Here is a 5880-nt window from a genome sequence, read left to right on the forward strand (position 1 = left end):
ACTTCTGGACAACAATTAAAGCAAACACATAAAAAAGAAGCAACAAATTTCTCAAAATTACATTGAATGCATTATTATGGCTGAAATAAAAAATTTCTGAGTAAAGAAATGTCACATGCTTGACAAAACCTGCTTGATTAATATAAACATCATTCATCACTTGAAAACTGAGCTGAAAACTTTAGTCTTACCCAAATAATCCAAACTTTTAACCTGTTTTAGTGTTTTTACCTAAATTTAGCCAAGGAATAGCTTTTAGTAGAATAATTTCCCTGTTTTTTTCAGTTATCTGTAGTAATTTTTCATATATTTAAAGCGACTCCACTGAGGTTTTTGGACATAATGGGACTGGAGATAATCTTTTTCGAGATAAATATTCCATTTAATGAAGTTTGAGACCAAGAATTTGTGTGCAATTTAACTTCAGATTATTTGCCCATTCCGTTTTTTCCAGAATAATTATTCTCATTGTAAAAAGTGACCCAAATCTGGCTAAAAATAGCACAAAAATACGATTTTTAATTTATTCCTGAGTAACTTTCTTAATTATCCTTTGCATATCTTTCTGTTTTAAATGCCCAAGTACATCTATGTAAGAAATTCAAATTTTATGGGTTTTTTTGCGCTTTTAGGTCTCAGTGGAGTTATTTTAACATATTCATCTTTTTTAAAAATACAGACTGATAAAAATCAGAAATACATGTATATAACCAGTATTATACTGTTTCACAAAAAAACGCATAAAACCAAAATTTTTTCAGCTCAATTTTCTCGAGCTCTCAGGCTTTAACTGCACAATGTCATGTAAAATCAATCGTATCTCAAGACAGGAGAACAGATTCTGCTTTTTTAGTATAATATTTTCTGACCACCACAGCAATAAAAGAATCACACTGAAAATCAAGAATATCTGCACTTCTTCTTGTATTGTTGTTGTTTAGAATTATGTTGCTTTAGGAAAATTGTTAACTATAGTAAACAACCGAGGGTCAAATAATAAGGACTGGCAAACTTGTTCTTTAAATTCATGAAGTTCGGAAGAAGCATGTTGCTTACAACATGGAATAATTTAATGGTCTTCTTTTCAAAAAAATAAATAAATATATACCTTGTACTATTTTAACTGAATTATTCTAAGCATGACACTTCACTTGAGTAGAACCACCCATCCTCAAATAACATGCTGATAAGCTTCTTAGACATTTACATGTCCCAGATCAGATCCATTAAAACCCAGAGAAGAGACCATTAAAGAGGGTTATCCTCATAAACAATAGGTGCCATCCATACAGTTATTTTTTGTTCTGATGATTTCTTGTGTCCCCGTTTTAGTGAATACATTATAAAAATCCAAATGTTATAAAAAAATATTTTCAGAAATATGATTTGCAATAACTACCAATGTATATCACCCTTTAGTGTATTAGAACTATTTTCCCAAATTTTTTTATAAAAGCTTTTTCGTTGGATTTAATTATACCATAATTTATACCAGTTCCTTAGTGACCTTATTACAGTAACCATAAAAATCGTTATGTATTTGGCCGTTTTTTATAAGTCTTGAACAGCCGGTATTGGAAAATATAATTGTACTTATCTATGGTAAAAGCCGAAATAATTTCATCGGTTATAATTATTAGTCATTATTCTTGATTTTCAGTGTCATGGGACATACTGAACTAGACAGAGTGGGGTTAGTTACTGCAGATACCCGTTTTTTATATACATGATTACACTGACCAACGTCATCTGTGAAAAACAAGTATTTCAGTTAGATATGAAACCTTTACATGATATGAGTACACCTTTATTATAAGATTATATGCGATAAAAGCCTGAAAAAATAAAGAGTACAAAAATAAAAGTATATATTTTCCTTGTATTCCACAGTTTTCTAGTTTCAGGGTCTATTTACCTTTTATTTTGAATGTCTGACGTGACATACTATGGAATTGTGATTACCATTTGTTATTGAGATTTATACTACATCATATTGTTACAATTCAGCAGCCGACAGTAGTGTCTGGTTCGAGACATTATGGCATTGCCGACTGACCTGATTCTATACTTGTGACATAATTAAATCTTTATATTTACTTATGTTGATGAAACATTTATGAAAAGTAATGGATTGAATGCTGAAAATATTCCCCATTTTGGCCTTTGACCTCTAAGTGTGATCTTTGAGCAATTGAATACAAAGAATATTCTCCATTTTTGGCCTTTGACCTCTATATGTGACCTTTGAGCAATTGAATGCAAAGATTATTCCCCATTTTTGGCCTTTGACCTCTATGTGTGACCTTTGAGCAATTGAATGCAAAGATTATTCCCCATTTTTGGCCTTTGACCTCTATGTGTGACCTTTAAGCAATTGAATGCAAAGATTATTCCCCATTTTTGCCTATGACCTCTATGTGTGACCTTTGAACAATTGATCTTGTGTGATACAAATCTTCTCATTTCACAACAAAATTTGTAGGATGTTTAAAGAGAATCTATAAAATATGACAAATGTTTGATCAAGAAATGATTTAATTAAGACAGAATGATGAACAAGATGAAAATTAAATAACAATCTTAGCTTGTCTTACAGCTTTTACTAGTTGAAGGAGATCACTGAAATGCTGCGACAAGCATGATTTCTGGCCAGATGGGCACTTGATAAGATAACTTAAACCAGCTATCTGACATGCGATAAATTCTATGTCCTTGGCAGTTTCAAACCTAAAGAGGTGAAGGGTTAAAGTTCGCAACCTTAACAAACAACTCACACTCCCTTTTCGTTATTTGATCTATCAATGAACTTTAAAATGTCAGTACTATGAATTTGATTACTTCAAATTTAAATGGAATGGCTTTGTGTCCCATCAGATTTTAATTTCAGTTCCTGTATAACATTTAATGTAGGTTGATGATAAAGTTCAGAGCAAAAAAAAACCCTGAAAAAGAACTTTTTTAAAATAAAAAAGCTAGAAAGATACGACTATAATCAGGGTCTTTCAAATGAATTCTATTTGAATGACCATGTCATAATGCAAAGTGTATTTTAAACATGCATATGTTCAAATATTTATGTGAGGCTAGAGACTTCACTACAATACTCTTGACAGTGAATTTTCAATAAAGAAAACCAAAAAGGTGTAGAGGCTATTTTAAGAGCTTAAGGCAATTAAACTAAACTTGTACCATATACATACAATGTAATGATAACAGAGCTAAGATCTTTTTGCATTAAGCTCTCCATTGGAAGGTACATAATGTGTGACAACACCAAAAAGATTACAATAAAAAAGAAAAAAGTGGTACAACAACAACAAAAAAATCGACTATGATTTACGACATTATGAATACCCACATGTAGCCCGGCCTAGGTGCGATATAACAAAAATCAACCATAAACATGTTAAATATTGATTATTATAATTGCATTAATTACTTGTTAAACAGAAATGTGTAGTACAGCCTGTGGATGATTACATGATAAAATGTGACACAATTATGCAGAATACATGGATTATACATGGATTATATGCTGCGAAATCGAACATATGGAGCCATGGTCTAAACTAAACAATGACACATTAGAAAGAAGTTTAACCTTACATAAATCGCAGTATATCCTTAAAATAAACTTACAAAAAAAAAAGAGCTCAAAAGTGTGATAAAACAAACACGCAAGTATTAGGAAAATAACATTGACATGCCTTATGATGACAGTTGACAATTTTCTCTTCTAAATTTAGTTCAACATTTTTTTTCATAAATGATCACAATATCATTAGATAAATTTTTCTGGCATTATAATTAAAATAATTATATCCGCAAACAGTGTTTTTCTCAAAACTCTCAAGTTTAGTTTATTCGAGAATTATATCAGAAATATGCCCTCGTGACATAATTGATGGCATCCGAACGGCCAAATTTTGACAAAAACATATCATTGATTTTGTGATTTTTTTATTTCGATTCTAACAGACTACAAACTAAAGTAAATGTGTTATTTCTAAATCGTCTATTGAATTCCGACTTTATATCATGGACACATTAAATCTTTTTATTACCACGTTATAAATCTACGTCACTTTTTTTTTTAAATAATAGAACGTCAACAGTGAAAAGCTGAATAAGAACTTTGTTATTCTATTTTCAAATTAGAGAAAAATAGCGTGTGTCATGCAAGAAACAAAAAGCAGTGTTTATTGCAAACAAACATATCAAAATTCATCTCTTTTTCCTTTTTAAAACATTTAAAAGTGACTTTTTCATATTAAATCTTTATGATCGAGCAAGAAAAAAAATGTATTAGAAGGAAAAGGGGTATATTATTTCAACACCCTATATAGACATGATTGTCTTCAAATGACAGTAACTGTAATCATCTCAGGGCCAAATTTAACAAATCACATTTTCATGTGTTTTTTTTTGTGTTTTTTTTTTTTGTCTGTATCAAGTCTCAACTAGTACTACAGCTTAAAGTAGCTAATGTACTCTTAAAACGTGTTATTTTCAAATCGTCATAATAAAAAATGTGACTTTCAAAATCCATGAGACACAGTATAAATCCTTTTATTACCACATTCATAAATCAAGTGCACCCATTATTGTTTTTTTAAATAATTCAAGTGCACCCATCAAGCTAAAAACTGATAAGAACTTATTCTATTTTACCCCCTGCAAGATTAGAAGAAGTCAATATTACAGACTGAAAATGTGAATCAATGCAAAGAAAAACAAAGCAGAAAGTTTTGAAAAAATAGCAAAAATATCAGTAATTAATTCTTCAATCTTCCAATCACCTTTGCTTAAAAAAATTTTAATGTTAAAAAAAAGTAATAGATCAATATGACAAGATATGAAAAAACATACTATAAAAATATGCTTTAAGTGACAGATAAGATGAAATTAAGTGCAATTTATGATATTATATATATTATTATACATGATCAAAGAAAACAACTAGAAGATTTTTCTGCATAATGAATTTAGATAAAAGGGGAGATAAATATTGTTTGTCAATGTCTAAAATTAGCAAACATACCTCGAAGTATTCCCGCTGCCTACGAGCATCCAACGTGTGTGTATGCCACGCCTCAAATATCACTCGACCAATAGAAACATTCAATACATGCTGAATCTTCTGAAATGCCACTAGATGGCAGAGTTGAAAATAATTAATCTGTAATATTTTTATATCTGAACATTGTTACAAAGTTTTACCCAAATAAAAATTAAGAACCTTGCAAACATTTTAATATCTTCTTATATGCAATTAAAACAAAACATGAAAATCATGGTTATGAAAACAAGGAATACCTGAACTCCAATTATGCATCAAAATTAAAGTTAGGTAATCCTTACAAAAAAATTAATTTCTACCATTGAAGACTTACTTGCTTGTCTCCCTTTTCTGTATTTTACCCATTCCTGAAATTTTCAAATGAAGAAAGAGCTATTGACTTGTATAAAAGGTACATCAAATTCAAATTTACAAATAAATTCACATTACAAAAGGTTCTATCAACATAACACATAAAGCAGACACCATTTAGTTATTTCTTCTACTTGCCTTTTCAAGTAAATTCAGAAATATCTAGATTTTAAAAACAATTTAATTTCATGCAATTTTCCATAGGATGTTTTTAATTTGTTGTGAACCCATCAGTATAGAGTTTGTCAAAATCTTCTATCAACATAACACATAACTAACATTTATCTTTTTCATCTTCTTGTTTCATTTTTTCTAGTTAAATGAAATTCAGAAATGTCTAGATTTTAAAAACAATTTAATTTCATGCAATTTTCCAGGATGTTTTTAATTTGTTGTGAACCCATCAGTATAGAGTTTGTAAGACAGCATGTTATATAACTTATGGAAAT

At 29.7% G+C, this 5880-nt stretch overlaps 1 long non-coding RNA gene across 1 annotated transcript; it reads right to left on the reverse strand.

Annotated features, from left to right (window-relative positions):
* Positions 1 to 1551: 1551 nt before the first annotated feature.
* On the reverse strand, positions 1552 to 5488 carry LOC132731440 (uncharacterized). Its single transcript, XR_009625890.1, has 3 exons — positions 5394 to 5488; positions 5042 to 5151; positions 1552 to 1749 (listed from the first exon to the last, which is right to left on the reverse strand). It is a non-coding gene; the product is annotated as an uncharacterized LOC132731440 (long non-coding RNA).
* Between the last annotated feature and the right edge of the window lie 392 nt (positions 5489 to 5880).

The sequence above is a fragment of the Ruditapes philippinarum genome, unplaced genomic scaffold (genome assembly GCF_026571515.1).
Source record: "Ruditapes philippinarum isolate M1 unplaced genomic scaffold, ASM2657151v2 ctg26711_1_1_1_1, whole genome shotgun sequence".
NCBI classification, from domain to species: Eukaryota; Metazoa; Mollusca; class Bivalvia; order Venerida; family Veneridae; genus Ruditapes; species Ruditapes philippinarum.